General features: G+C 33.8%; 1 pseudogene; it reads left to right on the top strand.

The window, feature by feature from the left end:
- The first annotated feature begins 1010 nt into the window (after positions 1-1010).
- LOC100613507 (serine-rich coiled-coil domain-containing protein 2-like) lies at positions 1011-4124 on the top strand (annotated as a pseudogene).
- The last annotated feature ends 20237 nt before the right edge of the window (positions 4125-24361 follow it).

The following is a 24361-nucleotide window of genomic DNA, read 5'->3' as shown; positions in this document are numbered from 1 at the left end:
TTTGGAGGCAGATAGACACAGGAGGAGAACACAACCCTATTGTGGTGATAGAGACACAGGTTGGCATGATGCGTCTATCAGCCAAGGAATGCCAAAAATTGCCGACAACTTCCTGAAACTAGGAGAGAGGCACGGAAAAGTTCCCCCTCCTTGCCACCAGAAGGAACAAACCTTGCCAACATTTTGCTTTTGAAATTTTAGCCTCCAGAACTATGAGGCAATACATTTATTTGAAGGTACTCCGCTTGTGGCACCTTGTTATAGCAGTCCTAAAAAACAGTTTACAGGGCTATGAAGTGCAATGAATCTGAATTCAAACATACTTAAGATTCCTCTAACTTAATCTTACTTTGTAAAAGAAATCAATCTGACAAAAGGCTTAAGACATGCATCGAACCGAAAACAGAATGGAATCCTGTGTTCTCCTGGCATTTATTCTCGATCACATTGTGATTGAGATCATATTATGATCACATTATGATAATTCGGGAACAAATGTTCTCCCGAACATGATAGTCAACAATAGCAGGTAGCTAGGCAACCTGCAGCTGGGCTGCAGCCAAGGAGGCAGCACCACCTCGCACCGGCCAAAACAAAGACACATTCTAGAAACATCCTGAGATAAAACTAGTGGATCACACAGTTGCTGTGGATTCAAATCTCCTTCTCTTTTATATATCTATGTATGTAGATATATGTGTGTATATCTCTGTGTGCGTGTGTGCGTGTGCACGCGCATGTGTATTTAAATGCACCTACTTTCTTGACAAGTTAAAAAAGGAATGACTCCTTTGAGGTGGTCCTTCCTGTTTAAGTTTGAGTTTCTATTTCAATAAATGCAAATTCATGTTGGTAGGCTACTCGTCCAGCTAGGGTTGCTGTTTCTAGACTACAACTTAGCAGTGTGGAAATTACTGATGCACAGATTCTTTGTGATCTTAGATTGGAATGTTGGTGTTTCACTCCTATAGATTATGTTAAATTCTAAGAAAAAACGCACCTCATAGCTCATGGATGGAAAAACACTGATCAAGGCATTTTTGGATTCCAAGTTACCAAAGTATTGAACAAAATCTCTCGGAAGCACAGTGCAGCCAATGTCAAATGGGACACCTGTTAATATATTAGGAACTTCTAAGAGTAGTAACATCAAAAGTTACACAATAAACAATGCCTCTGATTGTCCATCACCCATTCATTTAATTGGAGAAAAGCAAATAAATACCAACTTAGTACAGAAGGTACTGAAGAGCCTAACAAGACTCAAAATTCACTATTAATTAATTGATCTTGAAAAACATGTTCCTATTCAAGTAATGTTTGATAAAAACAGGATAAAGGGAGATTTGAAAAGTGTTTCTTTAGTCACATCAAAGTTAGCAAAGCCATCCACTGTGTGTCATCTGCAAAGGAGTTAAACCAAAGGACTTTTTCTGGACCATCTAATTTGGGTAAATTCATCAAAGGCACATTATTAGGAAGGATGTCATATTCTTCAGTCAGTGCTCCAAAATCACTACTGAATGGATTTTATGGAAACCCACTGAGTTTCAATAGCATGCAAAGACCTAGAGCAAATTCTTGTGCTACTAGAAGTAGTTCTAGAGAAAGCTTAGCTGAATCCTCAGACAATATTATGCATATTACTAGTGAAAAAAATGGTAAGGTCACACAACTGTTCACATTCCATTCAGAGTTCATTTCTTGCACCTTCATCTATAACCAGATCACACTCCTTCAATACAGCTATAGATCTTATAAGTACTAAAAGTACAGTCTTTTAAGTACTAACAGCTATCCATTAGAGTACCTCTGCACTCATGTATGCTAACAAGAAACTATCAGCAGTAAGAAGTATGAAATTAGAGTGAACATTTGGGATAAGGATTTATTAGGTCTTATGCTGCTGGTGGAAAGAAATTGGCTTTACAATGGCCCAGGTGCAAACTTCACTTTAGGTTATTGGATGGTTCATCTCTCTCTACTGAAATCGAGCTGGCCTCAAGTTTCTGGGACTTTGATGGATCACAATTAATGGAAATAAAAATTCCCCTGCTGACATATTTGTAGAAGATGATGCTACAGTTTTGGCTAAGGATAAAGCTACTAATGAGGACCAAGAATTAACTGAAAATGAAAGTTATAGGACAGAAAATGATGAGACCATGAACCATGATGCTAAAATAGATAGCTGAGTGACGATGTGGATAATATTTCCTTGTCTCCTCTGTCATCTTCTGATAAGAATGATTTAAGTGAAGACTTCAGAGAATATTTAATAGGTGTAAAAGACTTCAACAGAACTAGAATAACTCTAGAGGAAATTTCTCTCAAAGAAGAAAAATATGAAAAGCTAACACCCCAGAATATATCTGATTCTCTCAAGGAAAATGAAAAAATCTTGCAGTGAAACTGATAAATAGATATAAATGTCTCTAATATGAGTGAATATACGAAACATACTTCTGGGAATAATTAGATTTTTACCAGACACAGATTTCAGAGTTGGTTCTTCATTTGGACTCTCCATCTGATAGCTGTAATGGAACATACATGTGGAATGAAGAGGACTTGGAACCCACTGGAAATGTCTATCCAATTGGGAGTTACGAGCCCTATGAAATGAACAGCATAGATATTTTGAATAATCTTGAATCATGTGAATTTGAGGATGATGACCTTATGATACACATCTTGAAAATGTGGAGCATGAAAATATGAACTGCTTTGACTGACCAGACAGAAGTGTTCAACAGCCTCAGGAAGAATTTTGGAAAAGGCCACCCTAGAAATTGAGTAGACAGGAACGCTACCACGTCAGTCATCCTAACCACTATGATTACCACGGATAAAGTAATTTGAGCAGAGGCTCTCCCTATAGTGAATCTTCTTTGGGTCATTTTGAAAGCTATGGAGAGACACCCCTTTTCCAGGTTCAGAAAATGTTTGTAGATGTACCAGAAAATGCAGTGATGTTGGATGAGATGACCCTCCAGCACATGGTTTGAGATTGGAGCTTTGTAAAAACTCAGTTACTCAAACTGAAACATCTCCTGCATCAGCATGAAGGAAATGGTTCCTGGCATGATATTCAACTATCATTGCCATCAAGTACAAGAACCAGAAGATGGTGATGAAGTATATGAGAATGAAGATTTATTAAATGAAATAAAACAATTTAAAGAGAAAATAAAGACAAAAGATGAAAAGATCCAACAATTAGAGAACTTCAGCTTGCAATTCAGTATAACAGCCACCAAAAATCTAAAGAGGAAAAATGCACACATACTGATAAATATACCAAAATGCCCTGAAGACAAATTCCTCCTCAAGTGCTACAGCCTTCCAGCAGCCTTCCCAGACCAACAGACTACACCAAGAGAGAATGAATATAGCCCCAACATGTGGAGGTTCCCAGCAAAGGTGCAATCCAAGACATGTGTCAGGGCTTTGCATATCTGGATGAAAGCTTTACATATGACTTGCAACAAGAAAGCAACTATGGTTTGGAAGACCACCCTTTGGTGTCAAACCCACATTAACAATGGATGTGGCTAAGAGTACATTTTCTGAAGCAAACTTAAACATGACTGTAAATACTCAAGAGCCTTATAATTTGGCAAATAATAAAATTAGTGACATGCAGTTTATACCCACTTTTCTTCAGACACCTGTCCAGTCTAGTACAGTAGACCAGGCTAAGAGAGTTAGAAGCTATACATATCACCTCATGTCCCTGCAGCTTTTAAAGCCATCCATCTTGATTCTGTGATACCTCCTCCAGTTTCTGAATCATCTCCAAGCAGGACTGCCACTTGTAAGAAGTCTTTGATAATCACAGCATGTAATTCAGCAAAACTTCAGTCAACATCAAGTAAGAAAAAAAATCGTACAACTAATCGGAATCTGAAAGCATCTAAGCTCTGCCACCCTTCCGGTTCTTTCAAACAAAAACAAATAAACAACCTCCAACTAGAACCTCAAAACTTCTAAGCCAAACAAGCAACTCAAAACCACTAAGACAAAGAAAATAAATCATGTAGAATCCAAATAGCAGTTTACATTTTGGGGATTATTTGGCCTCTAATCATTATTCTAGTCTTCTTAAACCAAAGATACATTAAGTACATAGCTGTCACCTGCCAATTTGTTTTTTAAAAAACAATCTGTTCTGTAATAGTTTTACATGCTGTTTGCTAATGTAGTACAGGCTCTATTGAAAAACCTGGAAATTTTAAAATTAAAATGTGAAAGCTTCTACTAGTTTGACTCTTCCATATCCTGGTTCCAAATACATGTCAGTTGAGCATACTTATCTTGAGTAAACACAAATGTTTGCTTACCCATTTCGGAGGCCTGCCAAAGGCTCTAATCATGTTATTTATCCCCCTGTACTTTGGAAAATTCATAATATTATGCTTAGCAGGCAAGAAGTGTGCTTTCCTGGTTTAATCCTGTTAGAATCTCTATTTATTGTGGTTATTAGAACCTCACTCCTTTTCACTCGTATCTCCTGTGAATATGGCTATTATTTTAACTAAAGACACGGTAATTAATGGAAGTTCGTAGTCTGTAAATAGTGTTCTGGCCAATGCTTTATATATTTAAAAGGAGTATACAAAAACTTTGTGATGAATAAAGGAGTTTAGGCTTCTAATAAATAAATATTTTAATATTTGCATTATTTAAATACATTTTAACCTTTAATGTTTCTCATCCCTTGAATTCTTTGAGTTTAGGTAATTTCAGTAAAAATTCTCAGGCAAGATACATAGTTTAAAGCTTTTTGAGGTTGCCACATAATGTGGAAAATTCTATCCTTAAATGATAATTTAGAAAGACAATTATTTCACTAAATTAAAATGTTTTAATTTATGAATTTTGAGAAATTTTAACTGGGTAGCAAAAAATAGGTAATATGAAAGTAAACAGAAATATTTTTATACAGCTCATGGTTTTTTGTTTGTAGTAAGTTTTAAATTTCACAAATATTTTGTTGAGGTAAAACTTGTATATAATAAGCTACACATATTAAAATGTAGAATTTAATAATTTTGACATATATATGTGTGTTATAGACACACACACATACATACAGTTGGTCCCCTGTGTCTGTGGTTCCACATCAAACCAAATTCAAATTAAATATATTCAAAATAATAGTAGTATACACAGTTTATGTTCTAATAAACAGAGATAGACATTGTTGAAAATATTTCTAATTTTTTTAGAATATTTAGATATGATTTGGCTCTTTTCCCCAGCCAAATCACATCTCGAATTGTAATCCCCATAATTCCCAATTGTCAAGTGCGGGACCTGGTGGGAGGTAATCAGATCATGGGATGTTTCCCCCATGCTGTTCTCATGATAGTGAGTACTCACAAGATCTGATGTTTTTATAAGTGTTTGACAGTTCCAGCTATACACACTCCCTCTCTTGCCTGCCACCACATAAGACATGCCTGCTTCCCCTTCCGCCATGATTATAAATTTTCTGAGGCCTCTCCAGCCATGCAGAACTGTGAGTCAATTAAACTGTTTTGTCTTTGTAAATTATGCAGTCTCAGGCAATTCTTGATAGTAGTGTCAGAATGGACTAATACAATTGGTTTTAGATTATTTTAGATCTCAGTATCAATAATTCAATTAGATCATCACTGAATTAGTTTAGTAAATATTCTTGTACAAATACACTATAGTGTTGCAAAATTAGCATTTGCACTTGATAATTAACTATCATCTCTGTTAAAAAAATCCAATTATATATTAGCAAACAATTAAAAATAAAAAACACATTTTACAATTTTATTAAAACAAAATACTTAGGAAAAAATTTAACAAAAAAATACAAGATTGCAATAAAAAATAAGAATTCATAAGTAAAATTTAAAAAACTAAATGAAGAGGCATACTGTGTTCATAAATTTTATCATTTTATCATTTGATATTCAATATGTCTATATTCTCCAAAAGGATTTTTATAATTACACAAGGTCTCAATCAAATCTCAGTAGCAATTTTGTAAAAATTGATTACTCTAAAAACATATAAAAAAGTTGGAAAGGCCTAATATAGTGAAAACAATTTTGCAAAATAAGGAAGTTGAAACACTTAACACTGTGTGATTTTGAGACTTAATTTAGACTGAGACCATCATATAATTCATCAAAAATATTTTAAATAAATACTACTGAAAATAATTACTGGGCACAGGTACTTTACCAATAAATTGGATTACAAAATTTGACCTTAAGACCATGAGTAATGTCTATTCTTTTAAATGTTGTCTGCTTACTAATGAAAAAATATGACTTAACAAAATTAGAACCAAGTTAATGAATAAATATCCAATTATGAAATTTCCAGAAAAACAAGGATAATCATCAAAATCTAATAAAATAAACTAAAATAACATAAATAAGACATCTTTAGGTAATTGTAGTTACTTTGTTTTATCTATATTTTGTATATATACAGTACCATATATTGCTTCAGTAAGAATTTATCAAATGCCTATTGAGCTGATCACCAGAAACTGAATTGAATGAAAGGCTTCATCAAATACTTACTGAATGCCAGGCACTGGGTTGAATGCTCAGATTCAAACATGTATAAAGCTGGGCGTGGTGGCTCATGCCTGTAATCCCAGCACTTTGGGAGGCCAAGGCAGGTGGATCACCTGAGGTCAGGAGTTCAAGACCAGCCTGACCAACATGATGAAACCCCGTCTCTAATAAAAATACAAAAATTAGCCAGGTGTGGTGGCGGGCACCTGTAATCCCAGCTACTAGGGAGGCTGAGGCAGGAGAATCACTTGAACTCAGGAGGCTGAGGTTGCAGTGAGCCAAGATCGTGCCATTGTACTCCAGCCTGGGCGACAAGAGCGAAACTCCGTCACGAACAAACAAACAAAATGAATAAGATGCACAGTCAATTTAGTTGTGGTGCATAATGGTGGGGGTAAAATAAGGGAGGAAACAAAAATAGAATTGTGTTTTTTATTTTATAGAAAGTACAGGTTTGTCTTAGGCCAAAACATAGGCAAAGGCTGAGAATAAAGAGAGGAAACGATTTCCTCTGTTTCATGAGTCATGAAAGAACAAACTGTACTCTGGTTCTATTAAAGGCTTGTATTCATAAGTAGAGCATCTTCTGTCTTTGCTACTCTAGGATTATAGGAGTATTATGAGTAAAACCTCTATGTTTAAACACATTCCAAAACCTGTTAATCAAAGCTGTAAAGTTACCGTCGGTCTGTTTAGCATGAGTTTTCATGGCTTCCTCGAAACCCTGAAGTGGGTTTTCTTTTTTCCATCTTCTCAGAAACCACAGTCAGATTCAAGAAAACGTGATTCTTGGACACTAAATGCTCCCCTGTCCCAGAAGACAGGCACTGTTTATATTAGATTAGATCCTTCAAACCTAGTTCATCACAGTGTACAGATATTTAACAGATAACCTGGCAGAGAAAAATACGATAGAACAGAGAGACTGAAGCATCACCCAACAGTTAGTAAAAGTATGAACCAGTGAAAATGAGCCTATTCAACATACTGAACATACTTGAATAGAATCAATTTATCAAATTGTGCCTGTATTTATCCTAGGATTAGTTATCTGAGCCCATGTATTACAAAATTGTATAAACAAAGGGATTAATCTATGTCCTTAGAAAATTTGATACATTCCTGATGTCAATGCAAAATCACTATCTTCATATTTGTGATATAAAAGTAAACAGAAAGTAGTCATCTTTTATCATGCAATATTTGTCAACAGTAGTTCAATTATTTATTTAATACTTAGCTCCTAATTTTAATTTATACATGCGAGTAGTTACATATGAGTTTAAATACATTTATTTTCTTAATCACTGGTATTATTTTTTACTATTAAGTCTCATTCAATAATATTTTTTATTATTTACAGTGAAATATTAGTCTCCATTTTAAGTGTACATTTTACCCAAACCAATAATACCAGGACATTAAAGAAATGTTGAATGTCATCTCTTGAGGCTTTTAAAAAATATCCTTATTGATAGAGTCATGCTCTGTTGGCAAAAATAAAACACTACGATTAAATTAATTTAGCATGTTTGAACTCAGTATAAATAATAATTAAGCATTTCTAAGGAATTATTTTATTAAACATTATTTCACTAAACAATGACTACTTGCACATAACAGTTTAATCTTTTTGCTTTTTTTTTTTAACTTTTATTTTAGGTTCCAGGGTACACGTGCAGGTTTGTTATACAGGAAAACTGTGTCATGAGGGTTGGTACACAGATTATTTCATCACCCAGGTAATAATTATACTACCTGATAGGTAGTTTTTTGACCTTCTCCCTCCTCATACCCTCCACCCTCAAGTAGGCTCTGATCTCCCTTGTGCCCTTCTTTGTTTTCATGTGTTCCTGTTGCTTAGTTCTCACTTATAAGTGAGAATATGCGGTATTTGTTTTTTTGTTACTGCATTAGTTTGTTTAGGATAATGGCCTCCAGCTCCATCCATTTTACTGCGAAAAACATGATCTTGTTCTATTTATGGCTGCATAGTATATGGTGGTGGATATGCATTACATTTTCTTTATCCAGTCTACCGTTCACGTGCATTTAGGTTGATTCCATGTTTTTGCTATTGTGAATGGTGCTGCAATAAACATACATGTGCATGTATCTTTATGGTAGAATGATTTATATTCCTTTGAATATATACCCAATAATGGAATTGCTAGGTTGAATGCTAACTCTGTTTTAAGTTCTTTGGGGAATCACTGTTCTGCTTTCCACAATGGCTGAACTAATTTACATTCCTACCAGCAGTGTATAAGCATTTCCTTTTCTCCACAACCACTCCAGCATCTGTTATTTTCTGACTTTTTAATACTAGCCATTCTAGGTGGTGTGAGATGGTTTCTCGCCGTGGTTTTGATTTGCATTTATCTAACAATTAGTGATGTTGAACATTTTTTCACATGCTTTTTGGCCCTGTGTATGTCTTCTTTTGAGAAGTGCCTGCTGATGTCCTTTGCCCCCTTTTTTGGGGTCGTCTGTTTTTTGCTTGTTGACATTCCTTAGAGGTTTTGGATATCAGACCTCTTTTGGATGCATAGTTTGCAAACATTTTCTCCCATTCTCTATGTCATTTACTCTGTTGATAGTTTCCTTTGCTGTGCAGAAGCTCTTTAGTTAGGTCCCATTTGTTAATTTTTGGGGGTTTTTTGCAATTGCTTTTGGCATCTTTGTCATGAAATTTTTGCCAGGTTCTCTGTCCAGAATGATACATCCAAGATTATCTTCCTGGATGTTTATAGTTTTAGGTTTGTTAAAATTTTTAATCCATCTTGAGTTTTTGTATATGGTGTAAGGAGGGGGTCTAGTTTCAATCTCCTGCATATGAGTAGCCAGTTATCCTTGCAACACTTATTGAGGAGAGTCCTTTCCCCATTGTTTTTGTTGAATTTGTCAAAAATCAAATGATTGTAGGTGTGCAGCATTATTTCTGCCCTCTCTATTTTGTTCCATTAGTCTATGTCTCTGTTTTTGTACCAGTACCACGCTGTTTTGGTTATTATGGCCTTCCAGTAGACTGTAAAGTTGGGTAACATGATGCCTCCAACTTTCTTTGCTAAGGATTGCCTTGGCTATTTGGGCTCTTTTAGATTCTATATGAATTTTAAAATAATTATTTTTCTAAATCTGTGCAGAATGTCATTGGTAGGTATTCTTGAGTTTCAATTTCCTGATTTTATTATTTTTATTTCAATGGTTTTTTTGGGGGTACATGTGGTTTAATTTACATGGATGAGTTCTTTAATGGTGAATTCTGAGATTTCAGTGCACCCACTTCCTGAGCAGTGCACACTGTACCCAATTTGTAGTCTTTTATCCCATACCTCCCTGCTAACCTCCCCCAGCCGGAGTCCCCAAGTCCATTATATTGCTCTGTATATCTTTGTGTCCTCATACCTTAGCTCACTCACTTGTAAGTGAGAATATATGGTATTTGGTTTTCCACACCTGAATTACTTCAGTTAGAATAATGGTGTACAGCTCCATCCAAGTTGCTGAAAAGACATTATTTTATTCCTTTTTATGGCTAAGTAGTATTACATGGTTTGTATGTGCCACATTTTTTATCCATTTATTGGTTGATGGGCACTTAGTTTGGCTCCATATCATTGCAATTTGCAAATTGTGCTGCTATAAACATGAGTGTGCATGTGTCTTTTTCATATAATTTCTTTTCCTCTAGGTAGATATAGTGGGATTGCTGGAATTAATGGTAGATCTACTTTTAGTTCTTTAAGGAGTCTCCATACTGTTTTCCCTAGTGGTTTTACTAGTTTATATTCCCACTGGCAGTATAAAAGTGGTCCATTTTCACCACATCCATGTCAACATCTATTGCTTTTTTGGCTTTTTAATTATGACCATTCTTTCAGAAGATGGTATCTCATTGTGGTTTTAATTTGCATTTCCCTGATTAGTGATGTTGAGCATCTTTTCATATATTTGTTGTCTGTTTGTATATCTTCTTCTGAGAAATGTCTATTCATGTCCTTTGCCCACATTTTGATGTAATTGTCTATTTACTTCTTGCTGATTTGTTTGAGTTCCTTGTAGATTCTGGATACCAGTCCTTTGTCAGATGCATAATTTGTGAGTATTTTCTCCCATTCTGTGGGTTGTCTTGTTACTCTGCTGATTATTTCTAAGGCCTCAAAAGCAAATGCAACAAAAACAAAAATAAATGTCATTGGTAGTTTGAGAGGTAGAGTATTGAATCTGTAAATTGCTTTGAGCAGTATGATCACTTTAACCATATTGATTCTTCCTATTCATGAGCATGGAATGTTTTTCCATTTGTTTGTGTCATCGCTGATTTCTTTGAGCAGAGATGTTTTGTAATTCTCATTGCAGAGGTCCTTTACCTCCCTGGTTAACTGTACTCCTACTTATTTTACTCTTTTAATGGCTATTTCATTTCTGATTTGGCTCTTGGCTTGGATATGCTTGGTGTATAGGAATGCTGCTCATTTTTGTACATTTATTTTGTATTCTGAAACTTTGCCAGAGTTGTTTGTTAGAAGAAGGGATTTGGGGACAGAGACTATTTCTAGATATAGAATCATATCATCTGCAAAAAGGGATAGTTTAATTTCCTCTCTTCTTGTTTGGATGCCTATTATTTATTTATCTTGCCTGATCACTCTGGCCAGGATTTCTAGTACTATGTTGAAATGGAGTGGTGAGAGAGAACATCCTTGTCTTGTTCTGGTTATCAAGGAGAATACTTCTAGCTTTTGCCTGTTCAATTGTGATGTTGACTGTGGGTTTGTCATAGATGGCTCTTATTATTTTGAAGCATTTTCCTTCAGTGCCTAGTTTGTTGAGAGTTTTTAAAATGAAGGATGTTGAATTTTATTGAAAGCCTTTTATGCATCTATTGAAATAATTACTTTTTTTCTTTAGTTCTGTTTATGTAATGAATCACATTTAGTGATTTGCATATGTTGAACTAACTTTGCATCCCAGGAATAAAGCCTACTTGATTGTAGTGGTAGCTTTGTGATATGCTGCTGGAGTTGGTTTGCCAGTATTTTGTTGAGGATTTTTGCATATATGTTTATTAAGGTTATTGGCATAAATATTTTTTTATTGTCTTATTGTTTTAATAATGTAAGTGGTTGGTTAAGAATAAGGACTTTGGACTCACATGAACCTACAGTTGATTCCTAGCTCTGCCATAAATTCTTTGTGTATTTTCTGTAATATGCTAAGTCTACCTAGACCTTACTTTTCTCTTCTATAAAATGGAGATGATAATGTAATATTCTAGGGTCACTTGGAAAATTAAATGTCTTATTCAAAGCACTGAATATTGTATCTGGCACATAGTAAATACTCAATACCTGTTTAAATGCATATGTATTATATGTAAATCCTTATTCTTTCAGGATATACAGTACCTAGAACTTGCCAAGTGGCTTTAGCTTCTTTGGTTGATGTTATCCAAAGTGCAATGCTATTTAGGTAAGGTGAATGAGAAAGGCTTTTATCATCACCTGTGCACATGGGCCATTTCATTACTCTTCAGGCGTGAAGCCACAGTTCCACTGGGCTATTGCCTCAGTCATCTCTTTTATTTCTCCTCTTTGTTTACTCATATAAGAAAATGAGTTCTTTTGAATCATTTTAGAAAAAAATCAGAGTTTTTGAGATTTCTTTCTCATAATATAAAGAGGTTTTATGATAAAGAAGGCAAAATGGGACAATTGTCTTTCACTGTTAATTTTAATCACGGGGTTAAATATGTTAAGTGGCTGAGTAATGAATAATTAGGTCTTCATCCAGTGTATCTCTTAACTATTAAAAAAAAACAAAGAAAATCACAAACTGTCCAAAAACAAATCAAACAAATTGTTCTTTAATCATTTATGAAACATGTTAATTTGAAAGACATCAGCTTCAATTGATATGGTAGTTTATAAAATCCAAAGCAGTAACATCTCAACACCAGGGCCAAGACAAGGATTACAGCACTTCAAATAATAATAATAATAATAATACTTTCCTGAGGTGTAAATATATATTTTTTTCTGTCAATAGAAAAAAGCGGAGTAGAATTCTGTGCCTTGCTATTCACATTGATTTTGTACCAAAGGTTTGATAGATTATGCATAGCACCTAGAAAGCAGGAAAGCAGAATGCCCTACGTAGAGCAAATTCTTCATCACTGGGTGCATCCCTGTGGAGATATTGACTGAAAGGAAAACTGCAGTCAGATCAGTACATCAGGAATACCATGTCATGCTCTGAACACTCCTTGACGGTGTTTCTTCATCTTTTATTTTCAATCAACTATACTGTGGCCTTTCTTCTATTTTTATAGAAACATATACCTTTCAAATTTATATGTACATGTTATATAACAGTCTTAAAAAGACAGTACATTTTTAGAATTTAAAACAATAACAAAATATACAAATTTACACAATGTAGAAGAGTATATAATTTAAATATTCTTAAGGATTTAAGATTCTTAAATAATCCTAAGGATTTTTAAAGTTGGCATTTCTGGATAAAAATATATTTGATACTTAAATCTTTGATATTTAAATTATTTAATATCTTAAGAGTTTTTAAAGTTGGCATTTCTGCATAAAGATATATATATATATAGCAAATATATATCTTTATGGAGAAATGGCAGATTTTAAAAAATCCTTAAAGTTGCCATTTCTGCATAAATATATATATAAATCAAATAGATCTATAAATCAAATATGTATCTTTATGCAGAAATCGCAACTTTAAAAATCCTTAAGATTTTAAATTCAGTATGAAGTTAAAATTCATCACACTGAATTTAAAATCTAAAATTCACTGATATTTGATTTAAATATCAAATATATATCTTTATCTGGAAATAGCAACTTTAAAAATCCTTAAGATATTAAATGCTTCATGTAAACATAAAATAAATGTTTTTATAAATTTTGTATCATACTATAGATACTGTGTTTGTGTTTTGTACTCTGCTTTTAATCTCTTAATGCTTTTTCCCTTGGCATTATATTTTTCATATTTCCCCTTATTTTTCAGACATATAATGTAAATGAGCAGCTACATAGCATTTCACTGTATGAATCACTCTAATAAATTACTGTATTCTTGGAAACTTGGGTGTTTTAAAGTTTGTTGCTGTTGTTGTTGTTATTTGTACCTCTACAGAGGGATTGTGCTGAGTCCCCAATGACCCATATGGTAAAGAATGATAAGTATGTATTTTCTAATATTAAACTCTTCTTAAACTCCTGGACAAAAATATATTTGGTCTTTTTAAATATAGAGTCAATGAAAAAAATCCTCTTTTACTGCAATTTTTGGGTTTGGCAATATGAAAACTCCACTTTGTAAGAGAGATTTTTTGCTTTTTACACAAAATTGTTCTCTAAATTATTTAAGGCCTATAGACCTTATTGTAAAGATGGGTTATGAAATTAGATTACAATACAACAACTTAAATATTACACCAAATATATGTTGTAAATATCAGTGTGTTATTGGTTTATAGTGAATTTTGTTTGAGGGTCTTTGGACCCTAATCTTGAAACCACTGAAACCCACAACAAAAATGTGTTTCAATTCTCCATTAACCCTGCAAGACATAATTTGGATTTATTGAGAATTTATAGGAAACCAGGATATATGCTTATCTTTTCATAACATTCTCCAAGCTCTAACCCCTATTTAGATTCACAATGAAATACATCCATTAAGATTCCTCATTAGCTGGAGTTTCTTTATAAATGCTTATATTCATTTAGAAGAAAATGAATCTGTTCCACCTTTGAACTTAAAGGATTCGTTTTTCTTTAAGCTTAAGTGATTGTGGCCAATCATTTGTCTAATGCATCACTTTATTTGTTATTTTATGTAGAAATTTTTGTTTATACATGAGACCTTTGTCTGTAGCTGTATATTTTAATTCTCAGGTGTTGGTGTGACAGTATGAACATTATCCCACTTTTATATAATTAATTTTTAAAAATTATTGCTTTTCCTTTAGATGAGATGGAATACCCCATTTTTTGTGAAATGCCTTTAAAAGTATATGCTTTAGTCCATTTTTGCTGCTATAAAAGAATGCCTGATACTAGATAATTTGTAAATAATAGAAATTTATTTCTCACATTTCTTGAGGCTGGGAAGCCAAAGATCAGTGCACCAGCAGATTCAGTGTCTGAGGAGGGCTGCCCTCTGCTTTTAAGATGATGCCTCGGTGCTGCATCCTCACATGATGGAAGACAGAAAGGCAAGGAAGGTGAGAGGGAAGGAGGAGGAAACCCCAACTTGCTTTTGCATAAAGAACACACTCCAGAGATAATGACATGAATCCATTTATGAGGGCAGAGCCCTCATGGCCTAATCCCCTCTTAAAGGTCCCATTTCTTAATATTGTTACAATGGCAATTAAATTCCATCATGAGGTTGGGAGGGGACAAACATTCAAACCATGATCATATAACACTGTAGGCATTTATTTGCGGGTTGGATTTTTTCCATAGATATGTGTTGTACAATCCATGTATGCTTATGTATATAGCTCTGGCTCATTCATTTTAACTGCTATATTATCTTAAATAGCATGAACATTTATTAAAAAAACTTATGCAAATGGTCAAGGAGAACCTACAGAAATAGCACAGACTGTTGGGAACAATTCTTGAAGACTGGATCAAGAACCAGTGTACAGGCTCCTTAATGTCAATTTAACCTACATTCATTCACACAGAGCTAACAAGGACAGATATTAGACTCCAGGAAAGGACTCTGACTTTTGGGTAGAGATCCTTTATGCCATGTTGTTATGCAAATATATACTTTCCTCTGCTTTTCCCGTGATCAAGAAAGAAACGATAGCAATGTAACATGATAGGACCTTCCCTCTATCTGTATCCATGTAGTTCAGGGTATTTAGTTAAAGTAGCAACCCTGGTGTGATTAGGAAGCTAGAGAAAGCCCTGATGTTGCAGCTGTATAAAATAGCAATCTGGTGGCAAGATTCACCACATCAGTGTTTACGGTTGGGAAAGTATCAATTCATTCCCTGGTATGATACAGGTTTGGTCAATACTTTGCAGTTAATGAGGATCAATTGCTTATGTACTATGAGTAGTTAGTTTTCATGTAGCATTACAGTAAATTAACAGTCTAACTGGAGAAAAATTAACTCTTACCTTTTTTGCCACCCCACTGATCCAAAATTCACCCTCTACCTTATGTGCAATCTGCACTGTTCCAAGCCATAAAGATTTGCTGTGAGATTGTCATTGATATTTCTATAAAAGGGGTTGAGGAATGTCTAAAATTTCTAGGGATTGCTGGATGGCTACTTGTGCTGCAGATCATTTTCATGTGAAACAAAACAAAGAAAAGGCCACTTTTAATACAAATTCAGGAGGGCCCCATTACTTGACTCCCAAAAGTATAATAAGGCTAGCTATAGCACATTGACAGAGAAAAATTTAATAAAGATACACAACACTGCTCAGTACTCTTCAAATGACAGAGACTCACTATTTTTCTCAAGAAAGGAAGAGTTATTGGGCACGGTTTTCTTAGCCTGTGTCCTGGTATCAATTTATAGTTCGTTATAGTGGCAAATACTACCTGGTATAACTCAGTAATGCTTGCCAGGAAGGCACCAGAAGAAAAATAGTGGGCTTAGACACTCTTATATTTTGTTGGGCTATGAAATTGCATTAATAAATTAGATTCATTCTCAAATGTACTAAATAATGCCACTATTAAAACAAAAAATGTTGTAACAATATTTGCACACTTCATCAATATACAAAGTTCCTATGATATAAATTCTCTTCAACAGTTGATAATGCTACACTTTTTAATTTTTACCAGTTTTGATAGTATAAAATATATTTTCTCACTTAATAAACTAAAATATCTTCAATTAGTAATGATCATTTATTTTACTTTTCTGTGGAATCCAAGTTCAAGTCTTCTGCTTGTTTCTCCATTGTAATTGTTTATTTTTCTCGTTTATTTTGAAACTCTTTCCAAAACCAGGGAATGATAAAAATACTTCCTAATTCATTTTATGAAGCTAGTGAAACATTGATACCAAGACCTGAAGAAGGAAATTGCAGACTAATAGCTTTCATTAGCATGTCTGTAAAAATTTTGAACACAACACAAACAAACAGAATTCAGAAAGGCATAAAGAATAACGCACATCTTAACAAGCTATGATTAAGGAAAGAAATATATGTTGACAGATGCAGAAAAAAAACTTAAAAAAAGGTTGATAAAAACCCTTCAAAAACCAGAAAGAAATTGAAACATCCTCAGTCCAACAAAACACACCTACAAAGATAGTCTAACCACATTGTACTGAGTAGTAAAAAAATTGAATGCTTTCCACCCAAGCTCAAAAATAAGACAGGGATATTTCTCTCACCACTTCCACATATTACCAAAAATTTTAGCAAAGCCATGAGGAAAAAAGTCAATATTAAAGAATTAATGTGTGAAAGGAAGAAGTAGAACTGCTATCATTCACAAACAATGTGATTATGCATGTAGAAAATTATGTGGAATGTATAAAATGTCTACTAGGATTAAGTGAATTTAGCAAGATAGCAAAATGGAAAATTAACAAGCAAAACTCATTGTTATTTCTATATATGAGAAGTTAGCACTGTAAAAATGAAATAAAATGTCATTTTAAAATAGCATCAGGAGTCACATATGAAGAATAAGTATAATAGGATATGTACAGGAATTCTATGCTGGAAACTACAAAATATTGCAGAGCAAAGTTGAAAAAGATCTGAAAAATGGAGCAATATACTATCTTTATGGATTGAAGTATTCAATTTTGTAAAGATGTTTATTCTCCCCAAATAGATTTTTAGAATGATACTTTCCCAAGCAATACTTTATCATGTTTCTTAAAAGAAACCTACAATATTATTCTAAAATTAAAGTAAAATGTAAGGTATCTGGAATAGACAAAGAGCTTTTAAAGGAAAACAAAATTAGACACTCCAACTACCTTTAAAAAGACGTGCTCTAAAACCATTACAAGCAGAGTAATATGGTTTTGATGACTCACCAAAGTGTCAGGTTAATTCAATGAGAAATATAAAGTCTTTGCTGTTGTTGTTACAGATGGTGCTGGGACATCTGAAAGTCAATATGAGAAAAAATGAAGCTAGCCCTTATTGTGTGCCATATAATAAAATTATTTGTAGACAAATTGTTTACATAAATATAAAAACTAGAGCCCATGACTTCCACCACGAAACACATCTGATATTGTAGTACATTTTGGGTAGGCTAAGACTACCTACATAGGATTCCAAAAGTACTAACTACAAAATAAGATAAATAATAAATTGTATTTAATTAAACTTAATTATCTCTGATTTTAAAATATGCTACTGTTGTCCTAATGTTACATTATTTCTTTGAAGCCAAAAAGATGGCAAAAGAAAATATGTAAAAGGTTCAAATAGGCAGTGATATGGAAAAGGCGACACAAAAAACAACTTAAAAAATCTCAGCATCATTAGTCATCTAAAAAATATGCCCACAGAAAAACAATATAGAAGAATGCTCATAGCAACTTTATTATAGCCCAAAATTTTAGAAAATATATTTATCAAAGATTCATGGGTAAACAAAATGTGGCATTTTCATTCAGTGGTATATTTCTTACAAACAGAAAGAAACAACTACTGATACATTCAGCGATATGGCTGAAACTCAGCGCCATATGGAGTGAAAGAGGCTAAACACAAAGGGGTATATTATGCATGATTCTATTTAATTGATGTTGCAGTAAACAAAAACTAATATATGGCTGTAAAAATTAGAAAGTGATTGCCTTCTTGAGGCATGGAGGTCTAGCATTTGCCTGGATAGATACACAAGGAAACTTTCTGTAGCAATGGAAACATAAGTTTTCTTGTTTGGGGTGGCAGTTAAACCCATTGAATTAAAGACTTGTGATGAGTGCATCTCACAGTTTAAAGTGTATTCAAACAGCCAAAAAAGGCTATACCAAACTATTTCCTAGAGGATCTCTTATTTACAAAAGCTAACATAAAAATTACTTAGCCTCATCTTATTAATTATCCCAGATAATATTCATCAACATATATTATCTTTAAAATGGTCTTTTTTGCAGCATTACATTATAGGCAATGTAAACATAGGAGGAATTTATAATAAATTTTCATATGTCTATGTTTAGTTTTCATATAACATATTTACAATTAGTTTTTATATAACATATATTTTGATGTAATCTTTTATAAATATTAAAATATGTTAAATTATTTTCATAATAGTTTTCTATTTAAATTCAAAATCGATTTCTTTGATCTAAGAATTCTGGATGAGGTATTCTGTATCACTGAGTCAAATTATGAAAATAGAGCTACTACATATTTTTTAAATTCCCAGCATCTGAAAGTGTCCATGCTATTATTTTGGTGCCAATAAATATTTCTAAATGTGTGAGTTAGTGGTGTCTGTGAATTGAATGCATTAATTTATAGTTTTTGACTTTTGAAGCTCTTCTCTAGTATCCTAATAATCTCAATATGGCCTTTATGTTTTATACTTTTTCTGTTGGGTGCCTAACTTTCTGGCTTAGGACAGTTTCTGGGACTACCATACATATTTTGGGATGAGGAAGCTATATTGAGCACATGCCATATGGTAAGCATCAAATGAATTATGAAGAACATTCCTGTGTTTTCTTCATTTATTCCTAAGCTTTTGAAACATTAGTCCTCAAATTACTGACATCATCTAATATTTTATGCAAAGATGACCTTTCTCCCCTTCTGCACATACTTTATCAGTCCAAATGACAGTTCCCATAAATATGCCTATGTGTACTGGGGAAAGCAAGCATAATGCTTAGAGGTATAGTTTTGTACATGTGTATAGCACTGTGTTTTCTAATAGAAACTTGGCAAGTAAAATACATTTTGCTGATTGACAGACTAGCTCCTCTTAAAGCTTTGGGAAGGAATGCCCTCCCATCTCATGGCTTTATGCTCTCATTTGCAATATATGGAATAAGACCACTACACAAGTTCTATCTCTGATCAAAAACTCTTACTCAATATTTGGTATGAAGTCACTTTGCTCATGATTGAGTCTGTTTTTTAGAAAAAAAAAATAAGTTTTTTAAGCATTCTGTAAAAGCTAGTAACTCTGGATTCCCTGATCTATCAAAACTAACTTACAAATGATTATAAAAATTTAGAAACTCAGTCAAGGCAGGTCATTGGATAAAAGGTTTTTTTATTTGTTTTTGGTAATTGCAACTTCACTTCTGAGGATATGAACCTCCAGCTGTCATACGTATGTGATTAATTCAATGCCTTCCAGCCATTAAGGATGCCCCGCTACGTTTCTGTTTTCTGGCAAAAATAGAAGATAGCTTAACACAACATCTTGGCATAAGATTACTGGCATAGAACAGCAAAACACATGCAAATTGGCAAGAAAAATACCTTATGTATGCAACCATTTCCAAAAACAGCAGATGCAAAGCCAAATTCACCTTACCAGATCCTGTAGTATGCACATGCACAAAAATGTAATACTTGTCTAACTTAGTGTTATTCTGAATCTAGATTTAGATTCTCGTTTTCATTTTCTTGAGGAAAGTAAAAGCACTTTTTTATAATTTGAAATGATAAATATTTCTGTCTATACATTTATTCTGGTAAACATAAATTTATGATACTGCACATTCAACATTTGTCTCACATTAATAAATGCTAAGTGTGATGGTTAGTTTTATGTGTCAACTTGACTGGGCCATGGGATGCCCAGATATTTGGTAAAACATTACTCTAGATGTGTCAGAGAGGATGTTTTGGGATAGGATTAACATCTGAATTGATAAACTGAGTAAAGCAGATTATCTTCCCTAATATGCAGGGCTCTTACCCAATCAGCTGAAGGCCTAAATAGAACAAAAATGCCAACCCTCTGGAAGTTAAGAGGGGATGTATCTTGCCTGAACGCTTGAGCTGAAGCATCAGTTCTTTCCTACCTTCAGACATAGGCTGAATTGTTGGCTCTTCCTGGGTCTTCTGCCGGCCAGTTTTTAGACAGGAAGTTATGCCATCAGCTATGCTGGTTCTCAGGCCTTCAGACCCCCCACTGGAAGTGTACCAGTGGATCTCCTGGGTCTCCAGCTTGCTGACTGCCGATATTAGGACATTTCAGCCTCCCTTATCACATGAGCCAATTCCTGATATTTATCTCTTTTTATATATGAACATCCTTTTCACTGTTTTTCTGAAAAACCCTAATACAGGTTTTATATATTTTATATTATATATGTATATATTTCATACACTCACATATTATATTTCCTCCAAATTGAGCTTGTGGCCTAGCATTTAATGATGCATTAATCTCGAGTCTACTTATCATTTTCTGGTGGCATAAGTATAATTTATTTTTTCATGAGACATAAGACCCCCATTCCATTTCAATGAAAGTAGCTTTCCCACCCTCAGAGTCCTCTCTTATGCCTGTCTATTAAATTTTTCCAGCAAAAATTACTGCATTTACTGTATTCACACCTTTGGAAGCTCCTTTTAACTGTTGTAATAACAATAGCATGGTGTGTGTGAGTAGTGTGCGTGTGTGTTTTATAGTATAAAATTATGCTGATTTTACAGGTTCATCAATTTTCCTTTTAAAGAACGTTTTTGTTATGTTCATTATTTTGCTTACTTACTTTATAGACATGCTAAGTCATGAGAAATAATGCTTTCATTGGATTTTCTTATTTATTCTAACCTCAGTGAATTTATCATAGATACAGAAACCAACCTCAAAAATCGAAGGATTGCTTTATTTTTCATTCACCTGCCATTCAATTGTTAAAAAGGTGAAGTTGACTCTACCTCTTTAATATTGTTCACACCTTCTTTGTAAGCATTGCCCCAACTGAGACTTTAATAATCTCACATAGAAACTGCATGTCTCTCAAGTATTCTTTTTGCCTCTATTTGCACTTACTACAGATGCTAGAATAACTTTTCCAAAACTAAATTATATCTGTGCCTTATTTAAAAGAACTCTATTGTCCACAAAATTAAATTCAACCTACTTAATATGATATAAAAATCTCCATATTTTACCCACTCTCTACGTTTGAATACTTACCTAGCAAGTTCATGCTTCCACCTGGCTTTCTGTACATCAAAACAACTTTTAGATGCAAGAATGTGCCAAATTACATTATTCACAATAGCAAAGACTTGGAACCAACCCAAATGTCCAACAATGATAGACTGGATCAAGAAAATGTGGCACATATACACCATTGAATACTATGCAGCCATAAAAAAATGATGAGTTCATGTCCTTTGTAGGGACATGGATGAAATTGGAAATCATCATTCTCAGTAAACTATCGCAAGAACAAAAAACCAAACACCGCATATTCTCACTCATAGGTGGGAATTGAACAATGAGATCACATGGACACAGGAAGGGGAATATCACACTCTGGGGACTGTTTTTGGGTGGGGGGAGGGGGAGGGATAGCATCGGGAGATATACTAATGCTAGATGACGAGTTAGTGGGTGCAGTGCACCAGCATGTCACATGTATACATATGTAACTAACCTGCACATTGTGCACATGTACCCTAAAACTTAAAGTTAATTAAAAAAAAAAAAGAATGTGCCAAATTAGAACTACCCTTCTTAGAAAATAAGGCTTCTTGAGATTTTCTTATTCATTGTTGATTTCCAGTGTACCTGTGGAAGTTTTTTTGAGTCATTGGCAGAGAAACCTTCAGGAACCTTATATATATTTTTCTTAATATAATTTGATCATGAAATGTATAATATCTGAGTACTTTCAGAAATTCTTTTAAGACTATAAGACTTTTAGATATTCATTTTAGACTATAAATTCTTTGATAAAATAGGTTTCTCTTTGAATTCCTAGATAATTTCTTCATGTAATGAATTCTGTCCTTTAATTAAGTTTACTAGGCCTTTGAATTCAGAAGATCAGTCTATCATTTCTGACCACAGCTGACCAAATCCTGCCTAATGGAAAAATAAGAAGCCTCTAATCCAAAAAATATTGCCAAACACACAGCACAGTCTCTCACTAACATCATCCTTAAATAGTTGGATTTTTAACATACTCTATGAGGAATAATAAAATAGCTATTGTTTTGGGCATTAGCTTTTGATTACCTTTAGGTAACCAATATTCCTGACAGTCATGTGAACTTCTATAGCTGTGCTGGAAAATCATTTAGCACTATCTACTAACCCTGAACTTGTGTAACCTATCACTTAACAGTTCCATTCCTAGGTGTACACCTAATAGAAATGTGTATGTATTTATAACAGCATTTGTTGAAATAGTCAAAAACTACAGACAATTCAAATGTCTAACAACAAAAGGGTAAGTAAAGTGTATTATATTCCTAAAATACAATATCATCTAGCAATTAAAATGGACAAGCTGTAGCCTTATACATCAATGTGGATGAATCTTGCAAGCATGGGTGAATCAAGCAAGAAGAAAGGAAGCCAGATACACCATAGTACACACCACATGACTCCTTTAAAAATAAACAAACAAACAAAGACAGGCAAAACCAATCAATGGAATCCTAGAGAGCTGTCAACTTTGTGGAAAGAGCTGGACATAGGCAACAAAATCACCTGGAAATGATCTATTTCTATATAGGCATACTCACTGTGCAATAACACACTGGGCCCTGCACTTACAAGTGGTGCATTTTCCACGTGTGTATTATACTCTCAAAAGAGGCTTAAGAATAGGAAAGCGTTTCTAATTTTATTTTTTTAAAGATTCTAGTGACTATTGTGTCTGTGTTTCCAGAATTAAACAGTCACTGAAAAGAAATACTTTTGAGATAAGGAAGTTGAAAAACATTGAAAATATGATGCCTAAATAAAATAAAAAAGAATGTAAGGAGCAGTTAGGGTATTACGCATAATAAAACTGGTGAAGTAGAAGAAAAATTTTAAAACTTCATGCAAACCAAAGTGTTAAAGCCAAAGGTAAATAAGATGAAATTTAGATATGGAGACAATAACATTAACTCTTAATCTAATGGGATTCCTAGGAAAAATATCAGATGAGATAGAACAAAAGCAATATTGAAATTAATTAGCTAAGTAAACAAATTTAATAAATTTAAGAAAATTATCTAATTAAAAGAAATTCCTGGCTACAGATAACATTTAATAAAAATAATATCTTCATTGCAAAGATGGTATAAAAAATAAAATTTTCCGGCCAGGCATGGTGACTCACACATGTGATCTTAGCACTTTGGGAGGCCGAGGTAGGCGGATTGCTTGAACTTTGGGGTTCCAGACCAGCCTGGGTAACAGGGTGAAACCCCATCTCCACCAAAAAAAAAAAAAAATTCTGGGCATGGTGGTGCCTGCCTATGGTCCCAGCTACTTTGGAGGCTGAGGTAGGAAAATCGCTTGAGCCCAGAAGGCAGGGGTAGCAGTGAGCCATGATTGCACCACTGTACTCCAGCCTGGGTAACAGAGCGAGACCCTGTCTCAAAAATTAAAGTAAAATAAAATATAAAATAAAATAATCTAGAAGGGAACACTATTTTCTTCCAAAGATTATTGTTCTACCCTTCCAAATATTAAAAAAAAATAGAATCTGTGGGGGGAAAAAACCCCTAAAATTTCAAGCCCAATTTGTCACTCCTATGCAAGGTAATCAAAACATAATCTCATATACCCATAGGGCCAGAAAATTT

Source organism: Pan troglodytes, chromosome 11, assembly GCF_028858775.2.
Source record: "Pan troglodytes isolate AG18354 chromosome 11, NHGRI_mPanTro3-v2.0_pri, whole genome shotgun sequence".
Taxonomy (NCBI): Eukaryota; Metazoa; Chordata; class Mammalia; order Primates; family Hominidae; genus Pan; species Pan troglodytes.
Note: the sequence above shows the minus strand (reverse complement) of the source record. Positions and strands in the feature narration are given on the sequence as shown.